Source organism: Hyaena hyaena, unplaced genomic scaffold (genome assembly GCF_003009895.1).
Source record: "Hyaena hyaena isolate Hyena2069 unplaced genomic scaffold, ASM300989v1 scaffold_357, whole genome shotgun sequence".
Classification (NCBI taxonomy): domain Eukaryota; kingdom Metazoa; phylum Chordata; class Mammalia; order Carnivora; family Hyaenidae; genus Hyaena; species Hyaena hyaena.
Window position 1 is genome coordinate 384,072 of NW_024080990.1, and position 17,976 is coordinate 402,047.

General features: G+C 42.8%; 1 protein-coding gene across 1 annotated transcript in view; it reads right to left on the reverse strand.

The window, feature by feature from the left end:
- Window positions 1-9,607: 9,607 nt before the first annotated feature.
- The window catches only part of CDK14 (cyclin dependent kinase 14), a 562,594-nt gene continuing 554,225 nt past the window's right edge, over window positions 9,608-17,976 (reverse strand). Inside the window, exon 15 of the mRNA XM_039250036.1 lies at window positions 9,608-13,020. The gene's annotated coding sequence lies outside the window, so the exon portion shown is untranslated. The remainder of the gene's footprint in view (window positions 13,021-17,976) is intronic.

Genomic DNA, 17,976 nt, shown 5'->3' on the forward strand with positions numbered 1-17,976 from the left:
GTTCTTTTTCCTCTGGGACAGTGGCTCCTTGGCCTTGGGAAGCAGGAAGCTAAAGAGGGACAACGACAAAACACTGTATAACACACGGTTTCCTGTGAGGCAAGTGGGGCTCCAGGCAGTTATCACCTCCAGATTCAAAAGCAGCAGGGTAGGGCCAAGGTTTCCCACGTGCTGATGGGGGACAGCATTCAGTTGCAGATAATTTTATTAATTTTTTTAAAATATTTTTTTATTTATATCTGAGAGAGAGAGAGACAGCATGAGCAGGGGAGGGTCAGAGAGAGAGGGAGACACAGAATCTGAAACAAGCTCTAGGCTCTGAGGCGGCAGTCAGCACAGAGCCCGATGCGGGACTCGAACCCACGAACCGTGAGATCATGACCTGAGCCGAAGTTGGACGCTTAACCGACTGAGCCACCCAGGCGTCCTGCAGATAATTTTCAAAACAGAGACCTAACTCCCAGGATTCCAGGAAAATCACAGTCTTGGATTTTCTCCCAGTTTACCAAGCAAATACACACTAAGACAGCGCCTCTATGTTGTTTAATCCCAGAGGTGTGGTGGTTTTAACACAAGTCTGGAAAGGATTTGAAATATCTCTCCTAAAGAGATGGGACCTAATTCCTCTCTCTTTAAATATTGGGCTGGCCTTAGTGATTTGCTTCTAATTAAGAGGAGGTAGCAGGAGTGATCCTATGTGGCTTTCAAGGCTGTTCATCAAAGGTGATACAGCATCTGCCTGGCTGTCTCTCCTGAGTATATTCTCTTGGAGCATGGATACCACCAAGCTAGAGAAACTGCAGAGAGGGACCATAGAGACCCAGCAGGCTCACTCCCAGCCATGCAACTATTCCCAGCCATGGGCTAGATATGTGAGCAAAGCAGCCTTTGAGTTGGCCTCAAACCCAGTAATGTCAGATCTTGAGCCAGAACCACCCAAACAGACTGATCCAGAATGCTGGACCCACAGAAACCGTGAAAGAGAAAACAGGTGCATACTATTTTTAGGTGACCAATTTTGAGGGTGATTTGTTTTACAACATTAGATTAGTGGAAATTTGTTGGTATTTAGAGGCAAGGCATCGCTGTAGTGGAAGTTCAAACATGTTTCAGAAATGTTTCTAAAAATCTTAAGGGCTTGGCTTAGAGGGAGTCTAAGGTAGAGAAAAGCTGATCTCGGTGAGATCTGTAGATGTGTTTTTTTGTCAAATGGAGTGAATCTCAAACAAGACTGAGGGGAAACAAAATTTTAAAGAGACTTGTACGAATGAAAACAGTTCAGGCTAAAGGGAACAAGAGGTAGTATACAATGAAAAAAGGCTTTTGGGTTCCTAAAATTCTCTGGGAAAGAAGAAGGCTGAGAAAACTGCTCAGCTATAAAGATGGGGCACATTTTCTAGAACATCAAGAATAATTCAGAGGAAGGAATAATACTCAGCTCTAATCAAGGAACTTGGTTGGGGCACCTGGGTGAATCATTCAGTCTGGCACTCTGTGTCAGATCATGATCTCAAGGTTCATGAGATGACATCTGTGTCAGGCTCTGAGCTGACAGCAACGAGCCTGCTTGGGATTCTTTCTCTCCCTCTTACCCTCTCCCCAGTGCACGCATGCATTCTTTCTCCCTCACTGGATTTCTGAATTGCTATAGACGAATTAGCTGATTGACACAGACTACTGAATGTCTATAGTGGCTAATCCATGCCTATCTCACCAAAGTATGTTGGGTGGAGGAGCAGTACCTTTTCACTTTAGTTCACAGACCTTCAGATCAAGAACAATATTCAGGAGGTTGTAATTGAGGATCTGCACCTACGGAGCAGCACCTGAACCTGATTTGGATGATGAGTGACCAGACCTTGAATCTGAGATGGATGCATTCCAGATGAGATATTTAAGGGTCTCAGGAGGGGGTGAGAGTATTTGCATGTGGGATCAATATAAATAACTTCTGGCTGGAGGGCAGATCGTTATGATTTTCAAACATGCCCACATTTTTTTTTTTTTTTTTTTTGCCATTCTTTCCATTGGATGGTGGAATCTAATTCTCCTCCCTGTAAATATAGGCTGGCCTCTTTGATAAACAGAATACTAGGTCACAAAAAGCAACGAGGCTTCCACCTAGTTCTCCTGGTGCATGGTGTTTGGAGCCCTGAGCCACCATATAAAATGTCCAGCTAACCTGAGCCTCATTTAAGAGACCTTGTGGAGAAATTGCATTCGGTTAGTGACACTCTGTGCTAACTGTTTCAGTTCCCAGTTTTGGCATCAGATATGTGAGTGATGAGGCTTTAAAGATGACTCCAGCTAAGCCACCATCTGACTGCAGCCTCATGAGAAATCACAAGTCAGAACCACTCAGCCAAACTGCTCCTGAACTCCTGCCATAGAAATTGTGAGAGATGATAAATGACTGTCATCTGAAGATACTAAATTTTAGGGTGATTTGTTACACAGCAATAGACAATCAGAACAAGGAGGGCACCAGTCACATTTCATTCTGTGTAAAAGGGAACCCTGGAGTTCTTCAGCAAGATTCTATCATAGGAGATACTGTGCAGACTCAGTAGTGAGTGTTGGCTAGCATCTCTGGGCTTTTCCCAGATTACTTGGCCTTTGCTTTTTCTCTCCTATTCTCTGGTTTTCTACTTCCATTTGACTCTATGTCTTAACTTCATCTGATATGAAGCTTCAAGGCTATTCCTTAATAATCTGATGCCATGACTTTGCTAATCTCTTTTGAGCATTCTAGTCTAGTTTACTCTGGGAGTTCCCCTTAATGCCACCCTGAGATCAACAAGACAGCACACAGAGGCCCCTTTACAGCCCATCCAAGATTCTCTCTGTATTGCAGGGAAGGTGGGAGACCACACATCCAAGTTCCATTTCCACCATGTGCAAACAGCTGCCTGTCTACTCCTCAGTATGGGACAAGGCTTTCCCCCAGGTTTCCCAGCTGAACCCTGTACCAAGCTGAGCCACTAATGATAGGACCTCAGCCACCAGCCAATGACCTCCATGCAAGACAGCAACATTTTAGTCAAGATGCACCTGTATTCTTGGGGTCTGTTTACTGGCCCACAGAAAGAGATGAATAAAAATAGCATGATTCTGATAATAAATTTATGAATAAATTTGATCATGAAATGACATGGGATGAACAGTAATGGGGACATTAAATGACATTTATAGAGTACCATGTTTGTTTTTCAATCTTGGTAAAAACTGAAAGCATGCAACCTCACCTGGGTGTTAATCACCAACAGCAGAAAGAAAAATATTACTTTCTAAAGCCTACTGTGAATTCTCTGGTATGACTGCCAGACAACTGGCACAGAGACTGAAGGGTAATTTAGCATCCTTCCCAGTCCAGGGTGTGCCTCTCCTCTGAGATCAGTAAGACAAGCAAATCAGAACACATGTTGTAACTCAGGTGTCCATAAAAGAGGTATACAGATTCAGTATGCTCTCACTACTTCACAAAACATGGGAAAGACACAGGAATTTCAGTTTTAGATTTGCTTTGTGAAAATACAGGAAATAACTTGCCAATAGTCTCCCCTCAAACTGAGTATCTCTCAAATGATTTGCAATTTGTATAGAATCTTCAGGTGGAAAGAACAGAGGAGAAATTGGAGACAAACAGACTGGATACAGTGTTAGCACCTAAACTTCCCTCCAGAGTGGTTCACATTTGTGGCTGACCATTGGAATCACTTGAAGAGATTTTAATTTTTTTTAAGTTTATTTATTTATTTGATGGAGGGAGGGGGAGAGAGAGAGAGAGGACAAGTGGAGAAAGGGCAGAAAGAGGGAGAGAGAGAGAATCCGTGGGGCTCCATCTCATGATTGTAAGATCATGATCTTAGCCGAAATTGAGTCGGATGCCTAACTGGCTGAGCCATTCAGGTGCCTCTTTAATTTTTAAAAAAAATTTTAAAAAATATTTATTTATTTTTGAGAGAGAGAGTAAACATGTGAGCATGGGAGGGGCAGAGAGAGGAGACAGGATCTGAAGTGGGCTCTGTGCTGACAGTGTGGAACCTGATGTGGGGCTCGAACTCATGTGAGATTATGACCTGAGCTGAAGTTGGCTACTTAACTGACTGAACCACCCAGGCACCCCAAGTTAAAAAAAAAAAAAAGCTTTTATTTACTTATTTATTTATTTTGGAGACAGGGGAGAAAGAGCCCAAGCCGGCAGAGGGACACAGAAAGAGAGAATCCAAGCAGTCTCCATGCTCAGGGAGCACAGAGCCCACCACCCTGGGATCACAACCTGAGCCAAAATCAAGAGTCAGATGCTCTACCGGCTGAGCCACCAGGCACACCTGAGGAGACTGAAAAAGTACACACACCTAGACTGCCACCTTGGAGACTATGATACAGTAGGAATGTTTAGAAAGTTCTCAGGTGATTTTGGCAGTCAGCCAGGTATAGGAACCCTTGCCTCTGAGGTTCTCAAACCTGAATCTTTCCTCTTTCGCTTCTACTTCTCCCATAAGACTAGGCAGTGCTTTGTGTACAGTCGCGTATAGTACACAGGCAGCATGTTCATGTTGTTTGCAGCATTCTGAAAACTTTCTTAGGAAGCTAAAGTATATTCCATTCCACTCTTGTTTTATCTATATTACCCTTTAATAACTGATTTATTTAAAAAATTGTTAAGTATTGGGCCTTGGTCACAATTGTCGTCAGTCTTGAAGGTAAAGGGATTGAAAAAAAGACTTGTATTGTTACTATTTTCAAAGTGATGTGGGGACTTGGAAGAAGGGGGAATTGTTTTGAGAGGAGTACAGGAATGTTTAGCAAGAGACTTTTTAAGCAAGGTCTTAAAAGGATTAATAGGAATTTGGCTGCTAGAAGAACAGGAAAAGGCATTCTCATCAGAGGGAAGAGTGTGTGCAGACGAACAGGGCCATGAGAAGGTCTAGAACATCCAGGGATCGGGGGAAGGTGAGCACGGTGCAGATGGAGATGTGTGCATGGAGAGGCAGGAGGTGAGCCTGGAAAGAAAGGGGAAAATTTTTTAAAAAGACCTGATTTGTGGATTTTACCCATTTCTGTAGTGTACATACTCCCATCTGATTTCAGGTTATCACTGATTTAAGAACTGACTCACAAAATTCCTACATATATAACAGTTTTTGTGAAATCGTACCAGCTGTTTCCAGTACATGACTGACAGACCAGATCCTTTAAATCCAAAAGACAGCAAATAAGTTTTTGCCCTTTTGTCACGATGGTTCTGCCTCACATTATGAGGCCCGCTTCAATGGGTTTGGAGTAGAGTGGGTCCATGAAATAAATACATAAGGGACTTGAAAACCCTGGAACTAATTTTCAGGCTCTTATCACGATTAGCATTGCCCTTAAACCCAAGCAAGAGGGGCTCCTGTTCGTTCGTTCTTTTCTTTCTTTCTTTCTTTCTTGCTTGCTTGCTTGCTTGCTTGCTTTTTCTTCCTTCCTTCCTTCCTTCCTTCCTTCCTTCCTTCCTTCCTTCCTTCCTTCCTTCCTTCCTTCCTTCCTTCCTTCTTTCCTTCTTTCTTTCCTTCTTTCTTTCTTTCTTTCTTTCTTTCTTTCTTTCTTTCTTTCTTTCTTTCTTTCTTTCTTTTCTTTCTTTTCCCCCCTGTTCTGGTTCCCATGTTTAAAGGGTCTGGCTCTGAGGTTCTGCAGGCATAGCACTTCCACGCCCCCAGCAGAGAATGAGGACTCCACCACAATGCCCAACAGGAACTTGCCCCCACCCCCCACTTCTATTCTGTGTACTCCAGATGTCTGAGACTCTGGAATTATCTCTGTATATGGAGTCTTCCCCCAAACCTCCTTCTCTGAGGATTTGCACCTGATCCCCAAGGGCTGGCCAAGTAAGGGCTGTTTGCCAAGGTAGGACAGAGTATGGATGTGGGGTCTGGGGGGGTGTTCACACACTGTATGTGTAGCCCCTCCCTCTGGACACACACCCCTAGAGCTCTAGGAATGGGAAGTGTAAAGCACAGAGAAGGCTTAGACCAGGCTGACCTCATGCTGACACATTTTGGTGAAGAACTTGAAAGAATTAAGTGCAAACACCAACTTTCTAGGTTATTATGAACATGTATTTTTCAGGGTAAGAGAATAGAATAAATTTGATAATTTGTTAGTTGGATTTAGATCTTTAAAGATTAAGAGATCAGGTACGCGGGCCTCCATTTTGACTCTACCCTGGGCCCAGCAAAAGGCCCACTTACCAAAGCTGGAATTTAAGCTAAGGTATGCAAGCTATAGATCTCCGGCAAATTCTTGCCCACTGTATGTTTTTATAGAGGCTGTGAGCTAAAAATGTTTTTTTTTTTAATTTTTTTTTTTTTTTAATTTTTGGGAGACAGAGTAAGACACAGTGTGAGCAGAGGAGGAGACACAGAATCCAAAGCAGGCTCCAGGCTCTGAACAAACGTTCAGCATAGAGTCTGACGTGGGGCTCGAACCCATGAACTGTGAGATCATGACCTGAGCCAAAGTTGGATGCTTAACCAACTGAGCCACCCAGGAGCCTCTAAAAATGGGTTTTACATTTGCAAACAGTGTTTAAAAATCAGAAGAAAAATATTTCATGATTTGTGAAAATCATATGCAATTCAAACTTCAGCTCCCATGAATGTTTGGCACAGAGCCAAACTCATTCATGTGTGTATTGTGCATGGCTGCTTTCATGCTATGACAGCAGAATGAGTAGTTGTGACAGAGACTGTAGGGCCTGGAAAGATGAATATATTTACTGTGTGGCTCTTACAGTAAACATTTGGGTACCCTACGCTTACAGTAGCAACAGACAGGAATTAGAGAACGGTCCAGGCGTTCTCACATGGCTCAGTTCAACAGAGTCACCTGTTGAGTTCCCCAAACAGACCAGTGCCAAGGCCCCACTCTCAATATTTTAGGATAAACTGGTCCAGGATTCAGGTGTTTTTAAGGCATCCCCACGATTCTAATGAGAGCCAGGCTGTGAGCCACTGGGCTCAGAGAATGGATGTTAGGATCTGAGGTCCCCAAATGTAAGGCAGAATAAGTTTGCAAGGCTTGTGCCTGCTTTCCCCAAGGATCCCAGTGGACCGTAGCCTTTCTTTGAGGACACGACGTCCTCAGTTACCTGATTTGGCTGAAGAGGGGGAGAGGGAGAAGGGTCATTGTTTCACACTGTGGTATGAGGCATAAAACTAAGTTTCATTTCTACCTCTCAAACTCCTTGAACCGCTGGCTCAAGCACACGTCCCTGGGTGAGCCCAGGACTGTGTCTGTCCCTGTCAGGCAGGCCCACCTCGGACTGCGGTGGCACACAACTTCGCCGGGGACCCTGCTGCGTCACTTCTCACGGTACACTCCGAGAGGGAACCCTTACCCCATCTTTGCAGCGTGCCCTCCATAATTATTGGTGGTCTCGCAGGGAAGGAGAAAAAAGACAACTCTATCAGAATCCCATTCTCCACCAGCACACTCAGCACCATTGGCAGAAGCTGGCTCTGGGGCTGCAAGGCCGCTCCGAGCTATTATTGTGCCTGGCTCTCTCTCAGCAGGACTCGACGCAGACAATATAGTACACGGAGAGCATGGGGGATGAACAGTAAATACGAGGCCTTGGATTTTTTTTTAATCTTGTCAGTTTTCCCCTGATTTGTGTCCTTTATCCCAGCCCCCTCTGCCGTATAAGCTTCTCAAAGCTAATGCCCATAACGCCACCACCCACTGGTAGCAGCAGGCTGCTGGGCCGCTGTGGGGTTCTCATTGCGGAGACTTACAAGGCCCGCCGTTATTCAGCGACTGTACGTGTTAACCTCGTGGCACAGGGTTGCTCCAACACCTTCCCCTCTGGTTTCTCTATAGTCGGGGGGCCAAGAGAAACTCCAGGGGTGCCTCGCTCCTGACTCGTACCTGCTTGCCTCAGCCAGCGCACGTCACGTCTCGTCCCCCAACCTGGCGGGGCTAGCGTGGCTCTGCAGAGAAAGTAGAGAATGTTGGGCAGTTGTGGAGCTGAGAGACGACCGTCGTCTCGACTGCCACGTTTAAAAAGTTAAAAATATTCCTCAAAACCATTTCTTTGGCCTCTTGTAGATACGAGCCCTCTTCCTCGTCCTTTCTTTCATTAAGAGCTCATAGGACTAAATCACACAACGAAGCTCTAAAATGTGAGCCCACTGCTGAGGCTTGTGGAAATGACTTCAGCAGTGGGCATGTGTGCTCCCGTCGCTGTTGGAAGCAGGACGGCGGCATACACTTGCTGCCTCGAAACAAGCTATTCTTCTGCCACTCTGTAACGCTAATCACCTTCCAGGGGGATTTATGGCTTCCATCTAACAGATCTGTCTGTTATCTCTGCCTTGGCTACCGCGGAGTCTGCCTTTACACAGTCTCCTGTCTCAGAATCCACTGGTGGTGCCAGGACCATGTAAAAATGCACGTGTCCTTGGCACCATGACTTGCTGCTTCAGGGGAAATAGCAGGGGCGGCTGGGGGGCTGGAGATATGGTGGCTCCCGTGAGCTTTTCTGGAATGGAATATGCATCATTTGAGGACACTTACATTTGGTTTTTTGAGAATGTTAAGCTTGTGAAGGGCTTACAAGCTGAAATCACAGAAGTGGTAGGAGAGGAAGAAGGGAAGGAAACCCTGAAGTGGCTGCTGCTGGTGAGTGAGAAGCTTCCCAGGGGAAAGCCAGGGGTCCTGAGCCATCCCAACATAAAACTTGAACCCTGGTTTTGCCTTGAATGGCAAACATTTTAAAATCACCGGATACTGATAACTGTATCTGGCACAAACACTATTAGCAGTTTATGAAACCACTATGGGTTTGTCTGCAGTTGTGAAGCCGACAGATGCGATAAGGAGGAGGTGATGACAGCAACGTGACTGGCTTCCTAAGGTGGTGTTGTCAGTGACAGTGGAGGCTCCAAAGCCCTGCCCATCCAGGTGCAGGCACCCACTGGGTGGTGTCCAGGGAAGTGTGCTCAGCTCAGGGAAAGATGCTTCTGGAGAAGGCGGGCATGCTCTGGCTTTGATTTGTATTCAGAAGAGGGTAACCCACTCGCCTCATCTTAGAATGTGTACAAAATAATTGAGAAGGAGGCAATGAAAGATAAATAGGATGGTCATGAAACAAAACAAGACTCACGGCACGTGTTGTGGATGTCTTTAAGGAGCTGTGGAATTGCGAAGATCATGGAACCCAGACTTCTTTGTGTAGCCTCCACCCTTTTGCCCAAGTGTGACATAGTTATGTCAAAAAAAAAAAAAAAAAAAAAAAAAGGGTTTGGGAAGCCTGGCTGACTCACTGGGTGAAGCATGCAACTCTTGATCTCAGGGTTTCAGAGTTGTAGGTTTGAGCCCCATGTTGGGTGTAAAGATTACTTAAAAAATAAAATCTTAAAAAAAGTGGGGGTGGGAGTGGGGTAAGGGTTGAACACACTCCTGGAACATTCCAGGTAACTCACTCCTTCCCACATCCAAGAGCCTTATGTGTGTTCTGTCTCATTTCACTCTAAGAATGACTGTCTCTAGGAGTTTTTAAGACAGTTTCTTTGACACAGTACCTGGTGTTATTTGGCACCCACCAAGAAGATGCAGCAAGAAAATGTACAGAGATTCTGCTATACTTTATTCCATATCATGATACAAGAAAACAACAGTGACAGCTGACAAACCATTACATCTTTCATAATACAGACAAATTACACTTGGTAACAAATATGCAACATGTATTATTCCATTCTCCTTACTATGTTTCATTTTGGAGTATAGTTTTCTGAATGATGCTAACACATTTCTTAGGTACCGACCGCCTGCTAGAAAGTACACATCTCAGTGTGTCATACAAAAAAAAAAAAAAAAAAAAGGATAAAAGAAAAATTAAAAAAAAATCCACTTCCAACCAGAGAATGTCGATTTTGTATGTGCCTCTAAAGTATGCTGCTATGGGAAGGGGAATGAAAATAGAAGATGCTTATTTTACTTGAGACTTTTTTGGGTTGTTTTTGGTGTATGAGAAAATTGCAAGGCAGTAACATATATGGTTTCTTCTGCCTATAAGCCAGTATGAGAGATAAAAGTTATGTGCAATTATGCAGCATATTCCTATGTATGGGGAGGGGGGGATAATCTACCCCGGTATGTACAGCCTAAACATCCTCTTATGTAACAAAGATTACAAAACCAGTATTATTCACAAAGAGTCTCTTATATAGACACACAAGCTAGGGTATTAATTACACTGGCTGTCATGGGCACACCGAGGAAAGGATACCGAGAGGCTGTGCTTTCTCTGCAAACCTGGAGGCTAACCCGGAAACTTTTCTCGTCACTCTTGGGAGGTAAAATAGCTTCTCACCCTCTTATCAGTGGATGGACAGCCACCCCTGCCTTATGCCCCTTGTTTTGTTTTTTCTTTAAGCACTGCAAAACATTTGTCCATGTCCTATGTATCTTGCATTTTTAAGTCAACCAAACTATTCCTTTAAGGAAATGAAGTCCCAATTTTTCTTTCAGAATACTATGTGTGCAGTGAGGCTGCATTGATGCCATCACCATACTAATGTGTTCCTACTATTCCAGCTGTATGAATTCAAGCTAATCCTTCATATAAAAATAATCTCGCAAAACATTCCAGTGCTTTCTCAATAGAATAATAAATTTGCTAATGAACACATTCTGTATTGATTTTCATGGCTGCCCTTGGTGGGAGAGGGTGGGGAGAGAGGAGGAGGGAGGATGGATTGCCAATAGAAGAGGAAAAGGGAGACAAAGCAAACTCTGGATTTCCTGTATTGATAACAGGATGGGGAACTACAAACCTCCTGAGTGAGACCTTCTGAGACATACGTATCTGTAAAAAACAGATCTCCCCCCACACTGAGTAGCATTCTGATTTGATTCGCGAGAGAAGCTGCCTATGACAGGAGTATACAGATCTTCGAATGATGCTAATATTCCTAATTGAAGTCTTTTTAAAATATTAAATATTTTCAAATGTTCAAATTAGAAAGCTTATTAAATAGCAAGATTTAATCATCAGCTGCTCTTGATTTAAAGTTAGTAAAATACAAAAGTTATGCCTCTCCCCCAAATAATTCGAAACAAACCACAGGCAAGGCCATTCTTAATTGCATGTAAAATTTTCTCCCCATATTTATCTTAAGGAATCCTAATTTCAGCACATGTTAAAATACCACTAAAGACTTCCAAAGGGTTGGAATGTCCGAAAGAAGAATGGGAAAGATTTCTAGGTAGCAACTAGTAAACATTCTACCCTTAGGTAATGTTTGCTCTCTTTAAAATTAATTAGCAAACAATTCCTCGGTTTGCACCTAGAAGCTTTCAATGCACCTAGAAGCTACTTCTGAATAGGCTATGACCTTGGCCCATGTCCCCGCCCCACTCCAGGGAAGGTACCCTTTTAACGCTTAGAAGTTCTGGGTCCAATTTCCTAGGAATACTGGCTTTGATTGGAGAGCACCTTTTCCCTCACGTGACTCTCAGAGGATGCCTTTGTCAAACTGGCTCATAATTCCTAGTCTTGATCCTAAAAAAGTGCGACGCATTTCAAGTCCTCGGTCCCTCCTTCTTTCTGACCAACTGGAAAATGTAGAATGACGTACATGAAAGTATTTCCATAGGAACTGGTGTTGTGAGGGGTGAGGTTTCAAGCTCTAGATGAAGTTTCCTAACTGCCCCCTTGGCCTCACTAGTATTTGGGGCTGTGCAGGGAGGCTAGCCCCACTGGGAGGTGGCCTGCCTCAGGCAGCTCTCCATCCCTGTCAAAGCACAATGGGTGCCCAGTCCACTTTTCCCTCCTTGTCACATACGTGCCTTCATCCTTCATGGTCCCTCATCGTCCTAACAAGGGAAGCTGGGCCCTTCTTATTCCCTTGCCATCTTGAAAGCAAGACTCCCACATGGTTTCTACAACCTGTGTTTGAACGGTTTTTCCAGGAAACTGTTTAAAGTTAAGGTCCCCAATGGTGTCTTCCAATCAGCTTGGAATGTTTTAAAAAGTGTAATTTAAAGGTGTTTTGGTGTAAATGAGCAAAATTTTAACTCCAGTAACTTTGTAATTCGCTTTTTTAACTGTTAACTAGCCCAGATGGCTTTCAGGCCTCATCCAGCAGAGATAGTTCTTTTGCGCCCAGGTTCTAAGCGTTCTGTTCCTCATTCTTTTCTTCTCCATTTAGAAAACACTCCTGAAGCATAACAGAGTGGATGGAAAATATAAGATGTTGACAAGACCCAGAAAACATGTAAAAGGTGACCTCCACTTCCAGAGGTTGAAAAGTAAGCAATTATCCCTGTCCTTTTTCTTAATGCTAGATATTTGTTTCTTTACTTCCAACCTACTTGGAAAACAGTCATGCTATGTGGCTTAAAAATGCTAAGCAGATTTCGATATCCTATATACACGTGCAGTTATTTCCAAGAAAAAACCACATTTGCAAATGTCCTCAAAAGGTAAGCGACAAGTGGGGCCCCGCAGCCAGGGACCAAGTTGTCAAGTCAGTCTGAGAACATGGGTTTGCTGTAGCTAAAAATTTCCTTCCTAGTGGTTGCAAAATGTTGCACTGCTCTCAAAGAAAACACACATTGTTTTATGCCACTATGTGGCTTTCAAGTACAGACATTACTGAAGAAGTGTGAACACCAAATGTGTTGTCTTAATGTATTTAAGACATGGCTGGTGAAAGCATAAAAACCTTTACAGAGACGCTGCGCTGCAGAGGGAAATCAAACAAAATCAAACACAAAAGACTGAAAAGAATACATGCCATGTATCAGTAAGTAAAGCTTAATCTTCACATAGTTCTTGGAAATCACAAGGTATCCAAATGCGTGCAAGGTTTTAAATAAATTGCAGAGAAAACAGGGTCTTGCCAGCTTCAATTTTCTTGTAAGTGAAATCCACCACGGGGAGGGGGAAGGAAACTGATCCATGATTCCCTCTGTATTATTGGCCACTTCATTAATGTTTTTTTTTCTTCCCAGAACGATGACAACTTAATCCTGGAAGGAGGAAAAGAGAAAATTGCTATATGTAAAAAAAAAAAAACTTACATCATTCATTTTTTCTAAATTACATGAGACATCAAAATTGGTCAGGCCAAAGTGAGTCTATCCGTTTTCTCCGCAGCCACCCCAGCACACATTTCGGAGGCAGAGTGCTCTCCTTCACCAAAACAGCTCTTATAACAGGATAAACAAGTGTTCTGACTACACTTTTTCCCCTTACAATGATTTAACTCCATGAATGTAAACGGTCTAACCTCTTCTTGGATTATTTAGAGAAAAAGAAATTCAGCAAATTTTCTTCCCCAAATCATTAGTAGTGATACTGGTCTTAATTAAGTGCCTGTAGCATCACACAGACCATTAAAAGGACATAGCCTCGTGTTCAGTTTCATGAACATGAAATAGAAAAATGGATCACATACGTGCTTTAAAAAAATCCAGCTGTATATAATTCCTTGGTTGCCTATTATCAGACCTAGTTTCAGTAGAATGAAAATTGGCCAGCATGACCCAAATTTCCAGGTTCTTCCCAACATCCTGCCTAAGACTGCGCGTTTCCAATGGTGCTTGCTTAAGCTCGGTAACTACTTCCATGTGAATGGTTCAAGAAGAAAGAAGGAATGTCCCCTCTGTTCCTCTCCGCATTTGTCTCTGGTCCTTAAGCATTTTCACAGAACCCCTAGGATGGGAAAGAAATGTCTTGCCAGGAAGAATGAAAAGGAACACTCCCAGGATCATGTGACACAGCCCAGGGATTCCAGCTCCACCGCATCCCAGAACCAGCTCATCATCTCCATTTAGAAGCTCAAGGTCACGGAGGCCTGGTCAGGCCTGCTTGTCCCCTTCTACAGTGCCACACGGTCATCCTCCTGAGAAGAGAAGGAACCTTGGCCTTTTGTTGAGATCTCAACGCACAGCTGTCCTCCTACTGCACGTGCAGGCTGTCGTGCCATGAACTTCACTGATACGTGGTGCTACCTTGACCAAGAGAGCAGAAAGTTCCAGCCTTACAGTTAGGAACAGCACACTCCACTCATTTCCTCCAATTAGTACGATGATTTTTTTTTTTGGAAGGGTAACCTTCTGTTTATCTTTTGCAATGAGGTGAAATTCATAGAACATAAAATTAACCATTTTAAAGCATATAATCTAGTGGCATTTTGGACATGCACAATGTTATGCAAACATCACCTCTAACTAGTTCCAAAACATTTTTGCTACCCTCAAAGCAGTCCTCATATTCTTGAAGCAGTCACTCCCATTCTCCTCTTGCCCTAGCCCCTGGCAACTGGTAATCTGCTTTTGGTCTCTATATAGTCCCCTGTTCTGGATATTTCATACCAACAGAATCCTACAATACATGACCTGTTGTGTTGAACTTAGCAGAATGTCCTTCCATGTGGGAGCATGTATCAGTACTTCATCCTTTTTTATGGCCAATAATATTCCATTTTGTTCATCCATTCACGAGCTGATGCACATCTGGACTGTTTTTGCCTTTTTGCTATTATAAATAGTGCTGCTACGAACATTCATGGACAAGTATTTAAACACCTGTTGTCTATTCTTTTGGGTAAATACCTAGGAGTGGAGTTGCTGGGTCATACGGCAATTTTATATTTAACTTTTTGAGAACTGGAAAACTATTTTCCACAATGGCTGCATCATTTTATATTCCTACCAGAGATAGAGAAAGGTTCCAATTTCTCTACAATACTCTTTGCCATTTTTTTTTTTTTTTTTTTTTTTTTTTTTTTTTTTTTTTGGATTATATACATCCTAGTGGGGTGAACTGGGGTATCTCATTATGGTTCTGATTTGCCTTTACCTAATGATTACTTAGGTTGAGCAATTTTTCATGTGCTTGATGAACATTTGTATATCTTCTTTGGGGAATATATATTCCAGGTCCTTTGCCCATTTTTAAATTAGGTTGTCTTTTTGCTGTTGAGTTGTCAGACTTTTTATATATCTTGGATATTAATCCCTTGATTTGCAAATATTTACTCCCATTTTGTAGATTATCTTTTCACTCTGGTGATAGTATTATTTCATGCACAGAAAATTATAATTAGGAAGAAGTCCAATTTATCCATTTTTTCTTTTGTCGCTTGTCGTTTTGGTGTCATACCTAAAAATCCACTGTCAAATCTAAGGTTATGAATATTTATGTTTTCTTCTAAGAGTTTTATAGTTTTAATCATTATATTTAGATCTTCAATTCATTTTGAATTAATTTTTGTTTATGGTATGAGACAGAGGTAACATTCCATTCATGAGTTCCATGTCCTCAGTGACTGAGACAAATGTGAACAAAAGCCCTTACTTTAAATTTCTGGGACAGATCTGGGGGTGGAGTGAGAAACCTGGTTGAGTGATTATCACACATAGGCCCTTTGCTATCACTAAGTCAACACTCCTTGGGTGTTTTCTCAAATACTTGCTGATTGTGGCTCACTTGGCCAGCTCTCATCCCTGCCAGGTTGCCCAGATATGCCTTTATCAAGCCTCCTCTTTAAAAAAAAATTAATGTTTATTTATTTTTCAGAGATAGAGCACAAGCAGGGGAGGGGCAGAGAGAGAGGGAGACGCAGAATCCAAAGGAAGCTCCAGGCTCTGCTGTCAGCACAGAGCCCCATGCGAGGCTTGAGCTCATAAACTACAAGATCATGACCTGAGCCGAAGTTAGACGCTTAACCAACTGAGCCACCCAGGCTCCCCAAACCTCTTTTTATTTTAATGTTTATTTATTTATTTTGAGAGAGAGAGAGAGAGAGAGAAAGAGAGAATCCCAAGGAGGTTCTGTGCTGTCAGCACCCAGTTCAACGTGGGCTTGATTTTAGGAACTGTGAGATCGTAACCTGAGCTGAAATCAAGAGTTGGATGCTCAACTGATGAGCCACCCAAGCACCTTGATCAACCTCTTCTTAAATAAGTCACCACACTAGCAAAAATAACTAAATGAGAACAACTGCCTTAGCCCTATCCCACCCTTTTCTTCCAGGGAAATGAAATAAATCCATCCTTTGTTCTACCTGTTGCTCCCACACAATCATGCCTTTTGCCTTGTGCACTGACATCTTTCCTGAGGCCCATGACATCAAAGACAGAGAGGACTTGTCCCTGCAGCATTTCAAACACACCTGTCCATAGGCATCTTCAGGTGTACACAACCCTGCTACCAAATTTGACATTTTTATTAAGCAGATGAAAAAAAACTGTTCTTTGTCTTCAATGTTGCTTTGACAGAGATTTCACCTCTTACAGGAAGCCTGCCCATTCTGGACGAATGGGAGAGTGATGGGTTTGTCCTGACATAGGCTTACGTAGTCATGGAGTACCTACAACCACACACAAATGACAAATTGACCCTTGAACAATGTAGGGATTGGGGCACTGGCTCCATGCACAATTGAAAATCTGCACAGAACATTTGACTCCCCCCAAAAGTAACTACTAATTGCCTACTTTTGATTGGAAGATATACTGGTAACATGAACCACTGATTAACACATATGTTGTATATGCATTATGCTCCATATTCCCACAATACAGTAAGCTAGAGAAGAGAAAATGCTATTAAGAAAATCATAAGGAAGAGGGGCGCCTGGGTGGCTTAGTCGGTTAAGCGTCCGACTTTCGCTTAGGTCATGATCTCGCGGTTCGTGGGTTTGAGCCCCGCGTCGGGCTCTGTGCTGACAGCCAGCTCAGAGCCTGGAGCCTGTTTCAGTCTGTGACTCCCTCTCTCTCTGACCCTCCCCTGCTCACACTGTCTCTCTCTCTCTCCTAGAAATAAATAAAAACATTAAAAAAAAAAAAAGAAAATCATAAGGAAGAGAAAATACATCTACAGTACGGTTCTGTACTTATCAAAAAAATCAGAATGGAAATAGGCTTGAGTAGTCAAACTCGTATTGTTCAAGGGCCAACTGCAGCCAGTTCCTGGCTCTCCTCCATTCTACCACTTCCATCAACTGAATGCAGACCTGGTTCCCAGGCTGACCTCCTGAGCTTGAGTAACTTCATTTGGTCCTTCCAGGGTGGGGACATTCCCTGTGAGGGAGCAAGTAAGGAGACAGGTGGCATCATTATGTTCCTGATTAAGCTTGGTTTTGTTAACTATTGTGTCCCTACAGTAGAGCCAAGACCCTGCTCACATATTCAGCAAACCATTGCTGAATGAATAGGGAAGGGAGAAAGTGGAGTCTGAAAATTTGGAAGTGGAATATATTTTTAGGCATAGGGTTCCCTCATGGCACATTGACTAAGGGGAAAGGCTGTGCCTGTTCTCTTACTGAAAGACCCCAGTGCCGGGTACAGAGTCAGACTTTGGCAGATACACCATTGGCCAAGAAAGGTGGGTAGAATTAACACCTTCCTGTGGGCCAAACTTTCTTTTAAATCCCATGACATTCTATTTGAAATTTAAAATCAGAATTCTATTCCGATTTTCATTATATCTCATTTGACATAATAAACTATGTAGTCACCATAATCCATGGCATGTTACTATCCTGTTGGGTTGATTTATGACTTTTTTTTTAGCCACTGCTGGTGTTTGTCTTTGCCTTTGTCCTGATTCTTTAAGTGTAATCTCTAGAAGAATAGTATGTACCTAACCCAGGGCATAAGCAGAATTGGATAATAAAGGATAATGCATAATAATAGTAATTGGATAATTAATGGTGAACATGGTGATTATAGATAAGTCCATTACTTATGTTTGGGATCAGACATTTAATGGAAAAAGCCAGTAATAAAAAAGAAGGGCGGTGACAATGAGAGCTAGCCTCTTTTCCATCTGCGCGAGATGATTCCAAAACCCAAACTGTGCCAAGTACCCTGCCTGACACTGTTCAACAGCAGCATGGGAGATCCTTTCTCTCCTTGGGCAGCATCAGCATCAGTTTCAATTTTCAAGGACTACATATAAGGTGAGTCAATTTACTG